At 39.6% G+C, this 20464-nt stretch overlaps 2 protein-coding genes across 14 annotated transcripts in view; one reads left to right on the top strand and one right to left on the bottom strand.

Moving 5' to 3' along the window:
- LOC116468019 (putative neuroblastoma breakpoint family member 7) overlaps window positions 1-20464 on the bottom strand; it is a 901770-nt gene that overhangs the window by 367209 nt on the left and 514097 nt on the right. The gene's annotated exons all lie outside the window — the stretch shown is intronic.
- The window catches only part of LOC116467993 (myomegalin), a 230303-nt gene that overhangs the window by 2234 nt on the left and 207605 nt on the right, over window positions 1-20464 (top strand). The gene's annotated exons all lie outside the window — the stretch shown is intronic.

Here is a 20464-nt window from a genome sequence, read left to right as displayed (position 1 = left end):
TGTTAGAGGTTATACTTGGGGAATGGTGTTTTTGGTACGATTTTCTAACTCCCAACCAACTAAAAAATGTAAAAAAGCAGCTCTGCACATTATCCAAATTCAGTTCAGTTCAGTGTTATTTATTGAGCAATGATGGTGGAGGCCAGCATAAACTGGATACAAAATTACCCTCAGGTAACTCAGAATCTGTAGTTCTATAATATGCTTCAGTAACTGGAGTATGGAGTAAGTGCTGTAACAGAAAGATGAACTGTAGACATCTCTCTCTCTCTCTCAATCTCTCTCCAAGGAAAGCTGACTTCCCTAACAGGCCATAGAAAGTGGAATTATCTTGGAAAATATGTTGAAACCTGGTCTTTAACTTGTTAAGTCTGTTTCTTTTCTTTTTCTTTCTTTCTTTTTTTTTTTAGAGATGGAGTCTCACTGTGTTGCCTAGGTTGGAGTGAAGTGGTGCAATCATAGCTCCCTGCAGCCTCCAACTCCTGGGCTCAAGGGATCCTCTTGCCTTGACCTCCCAAGTAACTGAGATCACAGTTGTGTACCACCATTTCCGGCTACTTTTAAAAAATTATTTTGTGGAGATGGAGTCTTGCTATGTTGCCTAGGCTGGTCTCAAACTCCTGGCTTCAAGCAGTCCTCCCACCCCACCCTCCCAAAGTGCTGAGACTATAGGCATGAGCCACTGCACCCAGCCAAGTCTGTTTCTTAAACTGATAAATCACAGGACTACTATATAAACCCAGAATAATAAATTATTAATTTATAATGAGAATTTTAACATCTTAGGGAACTAGACTCTCTTTTATGATCCCAGCAAAATATCTCTCGGTATATGTGCCACATTTGAGAGCCAAATTACAGCCAAAATGTTGTTTTTGAAACTTGAATCTAGAGCAAGAGGAATTAATTAGTGGATTCTAAATTTCAAATAATTTGATAGCTTCAGAGCATCAAGGTGTACACATGGGTTCTTTTTTCCTGGACAGTAAGTGTCCACTGATGATTATCCTCCCTTCATAGGTACACCTCTTTTTCTATCTCTGATATGCTAATATTTTCAGTCAAGTTATAGTCTGGTTTGGGGATCCTTGTGACTGTTTCAAATGTCTACATTTATTCTCTAAATCAGTTTATCTTAATTGTAAAGTTTAAATTCTAAGTGGCAAGCTTATTTTCTTTAGGAAAAAATAATGATTGGATAGGGAGGTGGGGCTGGGGTACCATATTACAGCCCCTACATGCTGGCAATATAAACCAGGTGGTTAATGGCACCTCTCTATGGTGCTAAAAGGTGGATGAGGCCAGACACGGTGGCTCATGCCTGTTAATCCCAGCACTTTGGGAGGCCAAGGCAGGTGGATCACTTGAGGTCAGGAGTTTGAGATCGGTCTGGTCAACGTGTTAAAACTCCATCTCTAATGAAAATACAAAAAAAATTAGCTGGGGGTGGTGGTGTGCCTGTAATCCCAGCTACTCAGGAGGCTGAGGAAGGAGGATCACTTGAACCAGGGAGGCGGAGGTTGCAGTGAGCCGAGATTGCACCACTGCACTCCAGCCTGGGTGGCAGAGTGAGACTCCGTCTCAAAAAAAAAATTAAAAAATTTAAAAATTTAAAAAGGCAGATGATCAGAGACGGCTTTATACAGGAGGTGAATTTTTGTCTGGCTTGACAAGATAACAAAGCCAGGTTGAGTGGGAAGCAAATTTTGCCAAAAGGACACAAGCAGATTTATGACAGTGGGAAGATGCTTTACTGAAGTGAATCCCATGCTGTGATAGAAATTTTCTGTGAGGATTTAATTCAAACTCGATCCTTTTTCAAGTATATAACTATTTAAAAAGAGAAATTAAGTGAATTGTCAGCTGTTGGCCATCTGCCTCAATGTGTGCTTTTGAGGCCCAGCAGATTGCACCTTCTATGTAGGTGGATAGCCTGAAACCTGCAGACAACTGTCAGAGGACAATGACTTCAGAGAAGATTCAGTGAATTTCTACCATCAAACTTCAACTACTGTAATATGCTTTTCTAGCCATCTCTTTGTTGTTGCTGTTCTACAGCTTTATTGAGATATAACTGACATACAATAAACTGGACAAATTTAAAGTGTGCAATTTGAAGTTTCAACATATGTTGAAATCATCACCACAATCAATACCTGTGAAATCATCACCACAATACCTGTGAAGTCATCACCACTAATACCTGTGAAATCATCACCACAATCAAGATGACGAACTTATCCATCATCCTAAAAAGTCTCCTTCTGCCCTTTTTAAATTCCTCCTTCCCGCCCCTCTGCTTTTGTCATTATATGTTACTTTGCATTTCCTAGAATTTCATATAAATGGAATCATACAGTATCTACTCTTTGTTGTTGTCTGGCTTCTTTCGCTCAGCATAATTATTTTGAAACTTATCTATGCTGTTGCGGGTATCAGTAGCTCATTTCCTTTTGTTGCTGAGCAGTATTTCATTGCATGAATGTGCTACACTTTATTGATTCACCATTCATTGAGTTGTTTCCAGTTTTATGGCTATTACAAATAAAGTTGCTGTAATTATTTGTGCACATGTCTTTCATTTCTCTTGGGCACATTTCTCGGGGTATATAACATTAGGCATGCTTTTAAAGAAACTGCCAGATTGTTTTCCAAAAGGGTTGTACCTTTTACATTCCCACTAGCAATGTGTGAAGGTTCTCACTTCTCCACATCCTTCCCAATACTTGTTACTGTACATCTTTTATATTATAGCCATTGTAGTGGGTGTGAAATCTTATTATGGTTTTTTGATTTAAATTTCCCTAATGATTAATGATATTGAGCTTTTTTTTCATGAGCTTGATTATTATCTACATATTTTTGGTAAAGTGTCTGTTGAAATCTTTTGCCCATTTTCCATTGAGTTGTTTGGGTTTCACTGAGTTCATTGGGTTCATTTCATATTCTAAATACAAGTTTTATTATATATGTTCTTTGCAAATATTTTCTCCCACTGTGCAGATTGTCTTTCCATTTTAGTAACAGTGTCTTTTGAAGACCAGACATTTTAAAATTTTTCTGCAGTTAATAAACATTATCAATTTTTTCTTTTATGGTTTTGCTTTTAATGTCATATCTAAGAAATCATTACTTAATCCAGATTACAAAACTATTCTATTTTTTTCTAGAAGTTTTATAGTTTTGCATTTTTACATTTAGGCCTATGATCCATTTGAGTGAACTTTTGTATATGGTGATCAAGGTGTTTTTCTTTTCTTTTCTTTTCTTTTTTTTTGCATGTAGATGTACAGTTGTTCTAACACTGTTTGTTAAGAGCACTATCTTTTCTCCATTTAATTGCCTTAGCACCTTTGTTCAAATCAATTGACCACATATATAATTGTCTGTATCTGGGTTTCTATTGTGTTTGACTGATTTATTTATCTACCTTTTTTTTTTTCTTTTTCTTTTTTTGAGACGGAGTCTAACTCTGTCGCCCAGGCTGGAGTGCAATGGCACGATCTTGGATCACTGCAACCTTTGCCTCCTGGGTTCAAGCAATTCTACTGCCTCAGCCTCCCTTATCTATCTTTAGACCAATACCAAACTGATTTGGTTACAGTAGCTTTATATGTCTTGAAATCATGTAGTCAAATTCTTGAACTTTGTTCTTCTTATTCAAAATTGTTTTCATTGTGTTAGGTTCTTTGCATTTCCATATACATTTTGTCTACACTTGTAAATGTAGACAAAAAGCCAGTGGGGTATTTGATTGGGGTTGCATTGAGTCTATAGATAGAGAAATGATATCTTAACAACATTGGGTCTTCTGATGCATGAACATGACATATCGTTTCATTTATTTTGGTTAGTGGTTCTCAACTAAGGGCAATTGTGCATCACAAGGGACATTTGACAGTATCTAGACACAAACAACTAGAGCATCAGAGCCCCTTTGCTGTACCCACAGTCTTGTGTTTACGGTCTATACTTCCATTCTTCCAGGAGGTTTGCTCCCAGAACTGGTGATATAAAGAAGGAAAGTAGCAGTATGAGCACTTTGAGGGCTAAGCAATGGGATAAATCTTTCTAAGGGAACAGTTAAATCGACTTCATTTGGCCTTCCATGGACATGAGTTTCAAATGGCTTTCTGGCCTTTCTTCTGTTGGCCTCTTCGCTATTATGTGAAGACTTCATTTATACTCAATCTAATTCAGCTACCACGGGCCATATCACCAGTGCCCATTGTGTTCTATGAATCCTAATATTTTCATTAATCTGAAGGGGAGAGCGTTTTAACTTTGAAGGATACTCAAGAGGACTTTCTTATGAACTCAGATGTAAAGTGTCCTGAAATTTGTCCTTTCAAAAATATCTGTGCATTTTTTTGTGCTATAACATTCTTACATGTATCATTCTGTGATCAAATCTCCAGCTTACTATAAATGATACCTACACTCTAAAGAGCCAATTCTAGTTGTACCAGCATGGCCTTAGAGAAAAGTAAGGGAATATAATTTTTATTTATCTTCTATTTGGTCAGAGTTAAGTATTTAAAACAGTAAGGTAGATCTCAGATCCACCACCGTTAAAAATAAATAAATAAATAAATAAATAAATAAATAAATAAATAAATAATAAATAAATAAAATAGTAAAGTAGAAAGAAGAGACAAAGATCCAAACCTTTCAAAATGAAAAATGAATTTTAAATATAAGGTTATATTTTATTACCTACTGCTGAGACCATCATTGCATAAATGAATAAATAGAACTAAATAGTCCGGGCAGTGGCTCACGCTGTAATCCCAGCACTTTTGGAGGCCGAGGCAGGCAGATCACGAGGTTAGGAAACAGAGACCATCCTGGCCAACATGGTGAAACCCTGTCTCTATTAAAAATACAAAAATTAGCTGGGCATGGTGGCATGCACCTGTAATCTCAGCTACTCGGGAGGCTGAGGCAGGAAAATCACTTGAACCACGGAGGCGGAGGTTGCAATGAGCTGAGATCACACCACTGCACTCCAGTCTGGTGACACAGCGAGACTCTGTCTCAAAAAAAAAAAAAAAAAAAAGAACAAAATAAGCTCTTCTTCCCCCACAAATTTACCAGTTTAGCCATTTTAAGTGTACAGTTCAGTAGTTGCATTAAGTACATTCATATTATTATGCAACAAGTACCACCATCCATCTCCAAAATTTTCTCTTTTTCCAAAACTGAAATTCTATATCCATTAAACAATAGCTACCCATTCTCCCTTCCCTACCTCCTGGTAACCACTATTCTACTTTCTGGCTCTATGAATTTGACTACTCTAGCCACCTTATATAAGTGGGATCATATATTTGTTCTTTTGTCTCCAGCTTATTTCACTTAGCATAATCTCTTTTAGGGTCATCCATGTTGTAGCATGTGTTGTAATTACGTACTTTTTTGTGTGTGAGATAGAGTCTTACTCTATCATCCAGGCTGGAGTGCAGTGGCACAATCGTGGTTCAATGCAGCTTTGACCTCCTGGGCTCAATCAATCCTCCCACATTGGCCTCCCAAATAGCTGGGATTACAAGCAATTTTTTTGGTATTTTTGTAGAGATGGGGTCTCACTTTGTTGCCCAGGCTTATAATTATGTACCTTTTAAAAGGCCAAATCATATTCCATTGTATGTTTATACAACATTTTATTAATCCATTCATCTGTTGATGGAAATTTCAATTGTTTCCACCTTTTGCCACTGTGAATAATGCTGCAACAGATATGAATGTACAGATGTCTGTTTGTGTCCCTGTTTTCAATGCTTTTGGGTTGCAAAAGAAGAGGGATTATTGCATATATGGTAATTCTATATTTAATTTTTTGGAATGACCATACTGTTCTCTACAGCAGCTGCACCATTTTACATTCCCACCAACAGTGTACAAGTGTTTCAGTTTCCCCATATCTTCATGAACACTGATATTTTTTGTTTTTGTTTTTTAAAATAATTGCCATCCTAATGGGTATAAAGTGAAATATCATTGTGGTTTTGATTTGCATTTCCTTACTGATTATTGATGTAAAAGATACTTTTAAATTTTCATATTTACTGACATATTTACCATTTCCAATATTCTTCATTATTTTTGTCTGGTATCATTTTCCTTCTGCCTGAAAGAATTTCTTTAATCCTTCTTATTCTTGTGCAGATTTGCTGGTGGGAAAATTCTTTCAGCTTTTGTATGTGAAAAAGTCTTTATTTCACCTTCATGTTTGAAAGATATTCTTGCTGGTTATCAGGACTGACTACATACTTTGTGGGGCTCAATGCAAAATGAAAATGTAGACCCCTCTGTTCAAATATTATTAAGAATTTCAAGTAATCAACAATAGAGCATTAAACCAAGCCAGTCCTTCTGAGTGCAAAGCCCTGTGTGACTACACGGGTTGTATGCACAAGAAACCTACTCTGCTGGTTATAGAATTCCAGGTGACTGCTCTTTTTTTCCTTCAGCTCTTTAAAGATGTTGCTCTGTTATCTTTTTTTTTTTTTTTTTTTCTGAGATGGAGTTTCGCTCTTGTTGCCTAGGCTAGAGTGCAATGATGCCATCTCGGCTCACCGCAACCTCCACCTCCCAGGTTCAGGTGATTCTCCTGCCTCGGCCTCCTGAGTAGCTGGGATTACAGGCGTGTGCCACCACGCCCAGCCAATTTTGTATTTTTAGTAGAGATGGGGTTTCTCCATGTTGGTCAGGCTGGTCTCAAACTCCTGACCTCAGATGATCTGCCCTACTCAGCCTCCCAAAGTGCTGGGATTACAGGCATGAGTCACTGCACCCGGTTTCTCTGTTGTCTTTTAATTTTCAAGTTATGCTCTCATTCTTATCCTTGTTCTCTGTATATAATTTTTTTTTTCTCCTGAATACTTATAAATTTTTCTATTTATCACTGATCTTAAGCAATTTGATTAAAATGTGCCTAGGTGTGGTTACTTTCATGTTTCTTGTGCTTTGGGTTTGTTAACACTTACCGGATCTGTGTGTTTACAGTTTTCATTATACTTGGACAATTTTCAGCCATTATTTTTTCAAAAATTTTTGTTGCCCTTTATAACTCCTTTCCTTTAGGGACTTCAATTACATATATATTAGGTCATTTAAATTTTTCCCATTGATCACTGATGCTCTGTTCACTTTTTGTCTTCTTTCTCTTGTTTTATTTTTGGATCATTTTTATTGCTATGTCTTTAAGTTCACTAACTTTTTCTTCTACAGTGTCTAATCTGTTGTTAATTCATCCAGTGTATTCTTCATCTCAGATATTGTCTTTTTCATCTCTAGAAGTTTGTAACTTTCATGTATTAATTTTTTTCTTTTTTATTTTGAGAAGGAGTTTCACTCTTGTCAATGTCACGATCTCAGCTCACTGCAACCTGCAATCTCTGCCTCCCAGGTACAAGCAATTCTCCTGTCTCAGCCTCCCGAGTAGCTGGGATTACAGGCACCCACCACCACACCTGGCTAATTTTTGTATTTTTAGTAGAGATGGGGTTTCACCATGTTGGCCAGGGTGATCTCAAACTTCTGACCTCAGGTGATCTGCCCGCCTCCTCCTCCCAAAGTGCTGGGATTACAGGCATGAGGCACTGTGCCCCGCCCATGTATTAATATTTTACTTCATTTGATCAATCTTTGTTCTACTTTCTTGAACATTTGAAATACTATAATAACAATTCTAACATTTGTTCAGTTCTGAGTATGTTTCTGGTAATTGATTTTTCTCTTCATTTTAAGTACTGTTTCCTGCTTCTTTGCACACCTAGTAATACTTTGATTTGATACCACACATTGAACATTTTACATATTGGGTATTAGATAGTTTTGTATTCCCATAAATATTATTGAGCTTTATTCTGGGTCACAGTTAAGTTAATTGGAAAGAGATCCTTCTTGATCTTAAGCTTCATTACGGGGAACCCAAGCAACTTTTTAAAGATGATTAATTTTCCCCATTACTTGGGTGATGCCCTTCTAAGTACTCTACCCAATATCCAGTTAATTATGAGGCTTTTCCCACTTTAGTAGATGATGAAACAAACTACTTCCAGTCTTGTATGAGCCAAGAGGATTGTTTAATCTGATTCTCTTGTGTGGTTCTTACCCCAACCTTGGTAGTTTCCTGATATACCGGTCAGTACTCAGCTGAATATTCAGGGAGACTCTCCACAGATCTCTGGAGTTTTCTCTTCTTTCTGGTACTCTTCGCCATGAACTCTAGCTGCCTTGGCCTTCTCAAATCTCAGCATGATCTCTTCACCTCAGGGAGATCACCGGGCTTTGCCTGGATTCCCTCTCTGTGAGCTCCTGGGCAGTTAAGTAGGGCAGTTGTATGGCTTACTTTGCTTGTTTCTCTCTTCTCTTGGATAACTTTCCTATGCTGTCTGATATCCAGTGTCTGAAAATAATTATTTTATATATCTTGTCCTATTTTTTAGTAATTTCTGTTAGGGGTGAAGGGGAATGAATACCTATTACTGCATGCTGTCTGGAAGTGGAAGTGTCTTTCTAGCCACGTTATAAATTAGTAGTTTTCAACCCTGACTACATATTAGAATTATCTGGGCGAGGTCTTTAAAAAGCTGATGTAAAAGCTTCATTCTAGACCAATTAAATCAGACTTTTTCAGATTGAGGTCTTAGCATCAGTGTTCTTTAAATGCACTACAACTTTTCTCATGTATAGCAGGGTTAAAGAACCTCCATATTAAAGAAAGTGTTGCATTTATAAATCATTCTGAGAAACTTTTGTATTCTATCATTTCAACTAAGACACAGAGGTGGTTGGCTTTTATTTTTGTAGACAGTATGGAATTATAGAAGGTTTTAAAGAAGAGTCTGGCAGACATAGATCTTTGTTTTAGAGTCATAAGTGTGGCAACCGTGTGAGAGATGGGCTTAGGTGGATTGAGTGAAGATCACTGAGAAACTGTTGCAAGTGGTTCAGGGCCAAAGGTAATAAGGGCCTGAACACAGGCATTGGTATTGGGAATGGCGAGGAAGAGATAGGTTGGAGAATCTGAGTTAGAATTGATAGGATTTTTTGATTAATTGAGTGTGGGAAATGAGGGAGATGGTGGAAACAAATATTATTCTCCAGTTTATTACTCTAGACAAGTAAACTCTGTCTAAACAAATTCCTAGGCCAGTCAGAGAGTGAATAGTAATTTCATTAACTGAGATAGATAATATGGTTTGAGAAGCAGATGTCAGGGAAATGAGAGAATTAATTTAGTTTGGGATATCCAGCAGGACATATCTCATGGAACTGTCTCCTGACCTCTAGTTTCTTCTGAATCATAGGACAGAGAAGACATTTAAAAGCATATTTTTTAGTATGCTGTATAATTTTGAACAGATTTATCTTTCTTCTTTTATTTGACTTAATATTGAAATCTGTTTATATCTTTTTTTTTTTTTTTTTTTTGAGGCGGAGTCTTGCTCTGTCTCCCAGGCTGGAGTGCAGTGGTGCGATCTGGCTCACTGCAAGCTCTGCCTCCTGGGTTCACGCCATTCTTCTGCCTCAGCCTCCCGAGTAGCCGGGACTACAGGCGCCCGCCACCACGCCTGGCTAATTTTTTGTATTTTTTAGTAGAGACGGGGTTTCACCGTGTTAGCCAGGATGGTCAGGATCTCCTGACCTCGTGATCCGCCCGCCTCGGTCTCCCAGAGTGCTGGGATTACAGGCATGAGCAACCGCGCACGGCCAACATCTACTTTCTTGCAGTATTAACTGATGTTTGTTTAGGAGATATAAACAGATTTCGGCTGAGCGTGGTCAGGAGTTTGAGGCCAGCCTGGCCAAAATGGTGAAACCCCCTCTCTATTAAAAATACAAAAAATTAGCCAGACGTGGTGGCAGGGGCCTGTAATCCCAGCTACTCAGGAGGCTGAGGCAGGAGAATCACTTGAACCCTGGAGGCGTAGGTTGCAGTGAACCAAGATCGCGCCACTGCACTCCAGCCTGGAAACTCCATCTCAAAAAAAAAAAAAAAAAAAAGAAAGAAAGTAGTTGTCTTCTAGATGACAAAATGTCAAGTCAGAGATTATTGCAGACTTTTGTTTTGTTTTGGGTTTTTGGCTGTGGGTGTGTCCATTCCTCCCTTCTTCGGACAATAACCCTAGTTTTTTGGGGGGTGGTGAGAATTGCCTTTTTTGCCATGGTTTATAGTCTTGGTGGGAAGTTTGGTTAAGGTATCCTGAGCTAAATGATAATCTTGAGACCCACGCGAAGATGATTTGATTTTTTTTTGAGACGGAGTCTCGCTGTCGCCCAGGCTGGAGTGCAGTGGCGCAATCTCGGCTCACTGCAGGCTCCGCCCCCTGGGCTTCACGCCATTCTCTTGCCTCAGCCTCGCGAGTAGCTGGGAATACAGGCGCCCGCCACTGTGCCCGGCTAATTTTTTGTATTTTTAGTAGAGACGGGGTTTCACCGTGTTAGCCAGGATGGTCTCGATCTCCTGATCTCGTGATCCGCCCGCCTCGGCCTCCCAGTGATCTGATTTTATGAGCATTACATCATCAGTGGAACAACATTAAGAGTAGAAAAAAGTGGCCAGAACCAATCGGCCGCTTCTTGCTACCTAGATCCTAATTGCTTCCCCTATTCCTGCCCCTCCCTATTGCTGCCCCTTCTGAGCCTGTTCTTTTGAGTCTTCAACTGTTCCTTTGATTCTATGGGTCTCCTCTTCCGGTAAATCCTATTTTTAAAAATAGTATAGCTGGAGTCTGTTCACTGATCTTTCCAAAAGGTATACATGAAATGTCAGGCACAATACTAGGTGCTAGAATAAAATGAGGAACAAGATTATTGGATAAAGGCTCTACTCTCACAAGCTTAAGTTTAATGAAGTTGTAGTAGGCCTGGTAAGGATGTAGACAGAAAACAAATAAATAAATATACAAATAAAGTGATTTCTGATATTAATAAAATTTATTAAAAAATAAACTTCGTTAGAGAGGAATTAAAGCAGGAGGTGAAAGAACTGCAAAACCCCTAAGGTAGAAATAAGCTTAGTGTGTTTGAGGAAGAAAATGGCCAGTGCAGCTGGAGCATAATAAATAAGAGGAGGGGGCAGATGTGAACCTGAGCCAGGTTACCTGAGACCTCATAGGCCATGGTAAGAAATGGATGTTATTCTAAGGACATTAGGAAGCCAATGAAGATTTAAAACAGGAACATCATACGATCTGAAAAATGTTAAAAGGTCACTTTGCTATTGGAAAACAGACCTTAGGAGGCCAAGAGTGAAAGGAAGGGAGCTGCTTTGCTGGCTATTGCAGTAAGTAACACCAATATGAGATCACAGTGATTTACATCATGGTGGTAGCAGCGGGGCTGGTAAGAAGTGAAGGCCTGGGCCTTCTAGCAGATAACTTGGTACCCTGCAGATCCTGAAAACAAAACCAACAAAGAAGATAACTGGGGAATAAGGAGAGACAACTTCATGGTTGGAGTCTTTATATTAAGTTTTGTTTGAAGCCTCTGTTTGAGGTTTTTTGTTTCACCCTAGTGGAAGTTTTCTCTCCACTCATTATGAGGGTGGGAGTTAGATGGTGGGACAAAGAGATAGAGGTCACTCAAATGAAAACGACCCTGGATAGTATTAAAAATATCTTCACACAGGGTTGCATATGGTGACCGAATGGTGGTAGCGCCCACGGTCGGAGGGGTAGCAGACATGGTGATGGTATTTCCCTAGAACAGGGGTCCCCAGCCCCCAGATCATGGTACCAGTCATGGCCTGTTAGGACCCAGGCTGCATAGCAGGAGGTGAGTGGCAGGCCAGTGAGCATTACCCCTGAGCGCCCCCTGTTGATCAGCAGACCAGCAGCTGCATTAGATTCTCATAGGAATGCGAACCCTATTGTGAACTGGGCATATGAGGGATCTAGGTTGCCTGCTTCTTATGAGGATCTAATACCTGATGATCATTCCAAATCCATCCCCCACCCCGTCCATGGAAAAGTTGTCTTCCTTGAAAATGGTTCCTGGTACCAAAAAGGTTGGGGACCACTGCCCTAGGACACTTTAACCTCTTCACGAAGCTGCCGGTTCTCTTAGATTTATTTGCTAGAGCAGCCTCATAACTATAGGTGATTCATACTAGGTCTCACAGGAGTTCCAAACAGAATTCTGTAATGATTTTATATTATGAAACCTGACATCTCATGGCAGCAACATTATATCACCATAATTACATATATAATTACATGATTAATATTTATCGAGTAAATGATAAATGCTAGGCCCTTTCTTAAACATTTCATAAGAATAATATTATTTAATTCTCACTATAATTCTGTGAGAAAGATGCTATCGTGATCCTGTTTTATAGAGAGGTTAAGTAATTTGACAAGATCACACAGTTATGAAATGGTAGAAGTTGTGTTTAATTGGCAGGTGTTGATTTTCTGTTTCATGTGTATTAGAGTAATTGTTTTTGTGCATCTTGTATGTTTTTAAAAATTTTTTCCTAGGTTTGCTTTTTGTTAAAAAGTAAACCAAAACAAAACAAATGAAGACTATAAAACGAAAACCTTTGGTAGAACTTGGACAAAAATGGTCTGGTCTTCATGTTAGCATACCAAGTATGAAAATGTCATCTGTTTAAAAATACTAAGCTGCATGATTAAAATTTGACCTTGTGAAAATTTGCTTTCTAATTTATATGGCACACCACCTGAAGGCCAGCACAGAGAAATATATGACCTGTTTAAAACGAAAGGAAGTGTACCTGGGCACAACCAAGAATCTATCAAAAAAGCATCAGAAAGCTCCATATTAAGGTTAATAAAAATAGGCGAACCGCACATTTCAAAGGAGAATCTGGGACACTATTCAAATAACAAAGACTTAAAGCAAGCTGGGTTCACTGCCCGGAATAATAGGCACATGCATTTACAGAATGGGGGGATTTTGTCCACTGTATGCATGCTCATTCACACTCACATCTAACCCTACAACACCAGCTCCGAGAAAGTGGATGCAATGAAGGAAATGTTAACATGAGCAGTGACCCTAGTGTACAAACAATATCAAATTTTAGATCCTTTTTGTCTCCATGATAGTCTAATCTGTATTATCTTTTGGCTATATCAACCTTGACTTTGAAATCTCCAAATAAACATTTCAACCAAAATGTACAGCTGTATTGTAATTTCAGCAAGAAGGGTTTTCATTGTTTGCACATATCTTCAAAAAGAAAAAAAGTGTGTTTGGTAGTAATCAAAAGCACATTCTTGAGTGAGCATGCTTTGGTGGTATATTCTACAGACTGGGAAAGGTCCTACTTATCACTCCCAAATTTTCAGCATACATCTAGTTACCTGATGTACAGCGTTAAAAAACTGCTCTGAATTCTTTGTCTTTCTTTACTGTAGAGAGAATAATAGCTTCTTTGTGAATGGGAGAGCTGGGTCTCTAACTCCACAGAATGACCTTGGATTGAGGAAAGGTTCAGAAGTCTGTGTTTGTTACTATTGCTGTTGCTGCATAGCAAATCACCTCAGTGGCTGAAAACTGCGAGTACTTAGTACTCACAGTTTTGGAGGGTCAGAAATCTGGGAGCAGCTTAGCTGGGTAGAATTGCCTCAAGTTCTCTCATGAGGTCGCAGTCAAGCACTCAGCTGGGGCTGCTGTCATCTCAAGACTCCACAGGGGCTGAAAGGTTCATTTTCAGACTCATGCCCATGGTATTTGGCAGGCTTTAGTTCCTGTCCACACAATAGGTCTGCTTATAACACAGTAGCTTAGTTCCTCCAGCACAACTGATCTAAAAGACAGAGAGCATGCAAGATGGAAGCCACAGTTGTTTTTGCTTTTCAAAAAGTAATCTAATCTCGGAAGTGATATTTCATCACTGCTGCCCTACTGTATTCATTACAAATGAGTACTAGATCCATCCCAGACTCAAGGAGAGGGAATTACACAAGGGTTTGATGACCAGGGATCATTGGGGACCAACTTAGAGACTGCTTATTACAGTCTGCATCCATTACCTGAGCTCCTGGACACCAGAGGAGCAGCAGAATTCGTTCTCTCTTTCTTCTTCTGGAACAAGACTAGTACAAACTAAGCACAAAAGGGAAGGGGGAGTATAACCAGAGCTGAGGCTGAAGACTATGCCAAGCTATGTAAGCCTTGTTAAAGATTTTTGTCTATATCCTCAGAACAATAACAAACTCAGACTCTGCTTGCTCAGTCATCCCTTCAAACACCCCTGGAAGACATTGCTGGCAGTGACTGGCCCTGGGGACTTCAGCTGTCTTCGTGCGTGCCTTAAAGGCTGAGGTTCACATCTATGGCTCCAGTGTCCTACCTGAGGGTAGGTTAAAAAAATGACATGGGTGACTCAAGACTAGAGAAGTGCGTGGCCCTGTCAAGCAGACATATTAATAGTTTGAGAGGCAAGAAGTCAGGCCCCAGGTTCCCACCATGAGGAACTAGGAAGCCATAGAAGGAAAATGTAAATGCCACACACCTGCAGGCGCCTGGCAGGTAGCATAAATAAGTGAACCTGCTTAGGTGTAAGGGCATAGGGAATAGTGTTGGTGACTGTGACTGTGACTTTCTGGACCATTGACCAAACAAAATACATCAGTGAGGGCAAGTCTCTAGGATAGTACCACCAGCAGGGGGCACCTGCAGATGGTTTTCATTGTCACAAAATCAGGTTTGGTACTTGGGGATGAGCAGCTACTCACAGTGGAGAGGCTCCAGTTTGAAGTATCCTACACTACTTGAATTCACTACAGGCTGCATGGAGGAAGCAGCATAGCCACTTTGATTTCCAGAACTCCCTGTAGACAATGTGAAAAGAAGAATAGAGGTGAGGTGGATTTGGTTTTGTAGGTGAGTGAGCAGGTGCCTTCAAACAAGAGTTGGGGCTCAAGGTTTTCTTAAAAAAGATAGACTCTTGAAAAATTGCACTCTAGTTACATTAGTGCCAACTCATGAGGTCACCTGTTCTTTTTTCCCTCTCCCATTATCTCCCCTTTCTACCCCATTTTACCCTCTCCCTGATGCCCTATACATCACAGAAACTTGCCCTTGAGACGTGACTGTTTGGAAGGAGGTTGGAAGAGCTGGCCTTGGCTTAAAGAGTTGCTTTTACCTTGTGGTATCTTAAAGGTGCCACCTGATGTCTGACCATTCATAACAGACAGAGAGCTGTTGCCAACGAGGTCAGCAGAACATAGCACTAGAGAGCACCAGAGGAGACACCTCTAAAGATATGGCTTTTGGCACATCATCTGGGGATGAACAAGTTGGTCCTGGACTAGGACGAAGCAAGTAAGACAATCCCTGAATCACGAAAATGCAGGGTCAGATCCTGTCTTTATTTAAAGTTTTGATATTTTGTGTGGATTTTTTTTGCATTAATATTTTTCTAAAATATTGCATTAAAATATTATTTATCTTGATTACCGAGATTTTGGCACCCTTTAAACTTTGCACCTCAGGTGAGTGCCTTGCTCCTCTCATCCTAGTTCCAGCCCTGAATACCTTAACAGTTGAATCAAAGTTTGAACCAGTTGATCTGGTCCATCAGCACCAGACCCTTCTGGTTTTGATTTTTTTTCCCCTCCCTCTATCTCCTAAGAATGTACTGAAGCCAGCAAATAAAGGATGCAATAATTCTCTTCTGTATACCACAAGCTCTGAGCTTGGGCCAGCTTGGGTATTTCTGTACCTCTCTGTCTGTTATTATTATATCACACGCATAGCCTAAAATTGGGATACTTTTATCTGAATAAAAGATTATTCTGGTCGAAAGGAATTGTGATGGTTAATGTTGGATGTGTTTGTTCTTTTACCAAACTGATATAATGTTTTGTTTTGGTTTTTGAGACAGCGTCTGGCTCTTTCACCCAGGCTGGAGCGCAGTGGCACAATCTCCACTCACTGCGACCACTGCCTCCCAGGCTCAAGCCACTTTCCCACCTCAGCCTCCTGAGTAGCTGGGACTACAGATGTGCACCACCACGCCTGGCTAATTTTTTCTGTATTTTTTGTAGAGACAGGTTTCACATGTTGCCCAGGCTGGTCTCGAACTACTGTGCTCAAGCCATCTGCCTGCCTCGCCTCCGATAGTGCTGGGATTACAGGCATGAGCCATGGCACCCTACCCCTATGGCCTTAACTCCTAAAGCCACTTGAACTTTGCAAAGATAAAGGACTGTTGAGTTTTGCTCATCTTTTGTCCAGAATTGCCAGATGTTTGATACGGTACTCAACAGCTCAGTATTTTGACATTTTATATGCCAAAATGAAAATGAAAACAAAAGCGAATACAGAACGTGAGATTTTTCTCATTAAAATTTCTTTCTCGTGTGAAGTTTTCTGAGGCTGTATCTTGATATTTTTGAACTTTTGCCAGCTGGAAGAAAGGACAAAACAGCTGTTCTAAACTGCCAAGAAATTGGCTGGTGCGTAGAAGAGGGAATTTGTCTTTGTTGTATATTTTGCCTTTGTCCTGGGAGTGATTATTTTGATCAGCAATTTTGGTTGTACAGATGTGAGCCAAATATCTAGCAGAGGGTAGCTCCTGATTTTAGTTAAGTAATTCACTGCTGAGACTTCAGATTATGATGTAAAGTGTTCTGCTTAATAGTGATAAAAGCTGACCTGAAAAGGATGTTATATTCTTTTTTTTTTTTTTTTTGAGACAGAGTCTTGCTCTGTCACCCAGGCTGGAGTGCAATGGGATGATCTCGGCTCACTGCAAGCTCTGCCTCCTGGGTTCACGCCATTCTCCTGCCTCAGCTTCCCGAGTAGCTGGGACTACAGGCACCCGCCACCACGCCTAGCTAATTTTTTGTATTTTTAGTAGAGAGGCGGTTTCACCGTGTTAGCCAGGATGGTCTCGATCTCCTGACCTTCTGATCCCCCCACCTTGGACTCCCAAAGTGCTGGGATTATAGGCATGAGCCACCGAGCCCGGCCAAGGGTGTTATATTCTTTTACATAATACAGTTATTCAATGATTTTAAATATTCTTAGGAGATACACATTAAATATTTAGGGGTGAAGAATCTACATCTTACTCTCAAATGGTTCATCAAAATAATACTAATGATTGTGTCTGTGTGCTTATGTGTGTGTAAAGAGAGAAAACAAATGTGGCAAAATGTTAACAATCTATGAAGCAAGTGAAAGATTTACAGGACTTTATTGTGCTAGTTTTATAACTTTTCTATATGTTGAAAATTTTAAATTTTTCAAGATGGAAAGTTAAAAAAAATCAGTGTTACTTTTCACTTATATGTGTGTATGAGTGAAAGTTGTTATATATGGCTTCAGGGACCAGCTAGTAGATGGCATGATACAAGAAACAAAGGCAAGGACCATGGCTCTATATGGCTATCTTGTCCTTAGAGGTATTTTTTCTTTTTTTTAATAGACAGGGTCTTGCTCTCTGTCACCCAGGCTGGAGTGCAGTGGTGTGATTACAGTTCACTGTAGGCTCAACTCCTGGGCTCAAGTGATTCTCCCACCTCAGCCTCCAGAGTCGCTAGGACTACCAGTTTGCACCACCATCCCTAGATAATTTTTAAATTTTTTTTTGTAGAGACAAGATCTTGCTATGTTGCACAGGCTGGTTTCAAACTCCTGGCCTTAAGTCATTCTCCTGCCTCAGCCTCCTGAAGTGTTGAAATTACAGGCATGAGCCACTGAACATGGCAGCAATTTTTTTTTTTCTAATTCAGAATCCAATCCAAGATCTGAATTAGGACCATGCATTCCATTTAGTTATTGTTATCACTATGGATTTTTAAAGCAGTCTGGATTGACTGACACACGCTCCTTTGACTTGTACTGGAACTACTTGCCCCGTCCTGGAAAATGACTCAGATTTTAGCGATGGTGTGATTGTCATGAATGCCTTGGAAGCTATTTATGAATTTATTCCAGTATTGTTTCTGGTCCCAGAAATGTATTTATTGACCCTCACATCAGTCCCTTCAATTTTCAATATCTGATATCTATGTTCAAATCAAGGAGAATTATTCATGTAATTCACACAAGTCTTCCCTCACTATTCCAACCCCCTTTCCAGAAATTTACATACCATATTTCTTGCATGATTTCCTCTCTCCCAACGTGAAATACAAATAAATAGTGGGTGTTGAAAGGATAAAGGGGATTGTGTGAGTAAATTACCACCAGCTGTCTGAAGGCTTGGTTGTGATTTCTTTCCTTGAGGTTTGAGGTTTTTGTTATAGCTGACAGACAAGGCGAACCATTGAAAGGGATGGATCTGAATAAACACACACACACACGGTTCACAGTAATTATTTACTGAATGAATGAATGAACGAATGAATGAGATAATGCATCAGAAATACTGTGTACATTTTAAGGCATTGTCCCAGTTGTCTATTCCTGCATAAACACACACACACACACACACACACACACACACACACTTCCTCAAGACAGATACAAGATGGGGGAAATGTCCACCTTTTCTGCTCCCTAGACCTCCAGCCAGGAAGTGAGGAAATCCACTTATTCAGCTTTCTTGCCAATGCTTTGGTCTCACATGATAAATCAAAAAGATGACAAATGGAAAATCTGGGTCACTGGCCTAGCCCTAGAGAGCACTTTGGAGCAGAACTGAAATTAAAATTCATGACTTCTACACAGTATTGGAGTCCTGCCTGGTATGCAAACATTAATGAAAAATAGCTATGATTTATAGAATGCTTAAAATGTGCTAGACAATGAATTAAAAACTTTTCATATATTAGCTCATTTTGTTCTTACAGTGGCCCTATTAGGTAGTTATTATCATTAACCTTGTTTTACAAGTGAGGAAGCTAAAGCACAGAGTTTAAGTCATGTCCAAAATTGCATGGTTGGAAATTGACAGAGGAGGAGGATTGGAACCCATGCCCCTGACTGTAGAGCCAGTAATCTTAACTGCTCTGTTGTAATGCCTGCCAGCAACCTCAGCTGCGCTGCATTGCTCTTTCAGATGAATGGGACCCTAGGCATTCACTCACAGGAGACCAGGAATATTTTTCCTTCTACCAGTGAAAAATAAAACTGTTTTCATCAATACTGTTTTTAAGTTAATTTTTTAATTGACAAATAGTAATTGCATATATTTATGGGGTACAATGTTTTGATATATGCATATACTGTGGAATGATGAAAACAAGCTAATAATTTTTTAATTTTAAATAAAAGCACTGTATTTTGCAATCCCAATGTATGATAAAATTTTATATTGCTAGCATACTTCAGTACTCTACTCAGATGCTACCCCCTTTAGAAAAACTTCTCTGGTGAATTTAATTAATCACTCCCTCCTTCATGTTCTGCTTGGTGTGTACCTTTATTGTAGCACTTTACCCGATCTGGTTTGTACTGTGGTTTGATGAATGCTTGCCTGGCTTTCCACACTAGACTTTAACACTGGATTTCTACATTAGATTTTAGCAATGCCTAGCACATGCTCCGTGTTTGTTTAATTAAATGAATGAAGGAAACCACATTGTCCTTGAGTTTTACCAACTGTGGAAATAAAATTAAGTCCCATGAGCATTAGTTGCCTCTGAACTCCTACCTGTTCACTTAGGAAATTAAGTCCCTTACAAATTCCCCTGTACCCCACAAATACTTCTGCTTTTTCCAAGAATCGTTTTCTCTTCTAAACTGCTCCTGGTCCTGATTTTGGTTGTTCCGAGTCACAGCTGGCACTTTGCCTACTATGTATAGTCTTCAGAGCCACACATCCTCCTCCAAATCCTCCTGCCCCACTCCACTCCAGCTACTGAAGGGCAGATATTTTCATTCTTTTTTTTATATATACTTTAAGTTTTAGGGTACATGTGCACAATGTGGATACAACATTGTTACATATGTATCCATGTGCCATGTTGGTGTGCTGCACCCATTAACTCGTCATTTAACATTAGGTATATGTCCTAATGCTATCCCTCCCCCCTCCCCCAACCCCACAACTGTCCCCGGTGTGTGATGTTCCCCTTCCTGTGTCCATGTGTTCTCATTGTTCGATTCCTACCTATGAGTGAGAACATGTGGTGTTTGGTTTTTTTGTCCTTGCGATAGTTTGCTGAGAATGATGGTTTCCAGCTTCATCCATGTCCTTACAAAGGACATGAACTCATCATTTTTTATGGCTGCCTAGTATTCCATGGTGTATATGTGCCACATTTTCTTAATCCAGTCTATCATTGTTGGACATTTGGCTTGGTTCCAAGTCTTTGCTATTGTGAATAGTGCCGCAATAAACATACCTGTGCATGTGTCTTTATAGCAGCATGATTTATAATCCTTTGGGTATATACCCAGTAATGGGATTGCTGGGTCAAATGATATTTCTAGTTCTAGATCCCTGAGGAATCACCAAACTGACTTCCACAATGGTTGAACTAGTTTACAGTCCCACCAACAATGTAAAAGTGTTCCTATTTCT

Source organism: Hylobates moloch, unplaced genomic scaffold (genome assembly GCF_009828535.3).
Source record: "Hylobates moloch isolate HMO894 unplaced genomic scaffold, HMol_V3 SCAFFOLD_5, whole genome shotgun sequence".
NCBI classification, from domain to species: Eukaryota; Metazoa; Chordata; class Mammalia; order Primates; family Hylobatidae; genus Hylobates; species Hylobates moloch.
The sequence above is the reverse complement of the archived record's forward strand: the minus strand, read 5'-3'. Positions and strand labels throughout refer to the sequence as shown.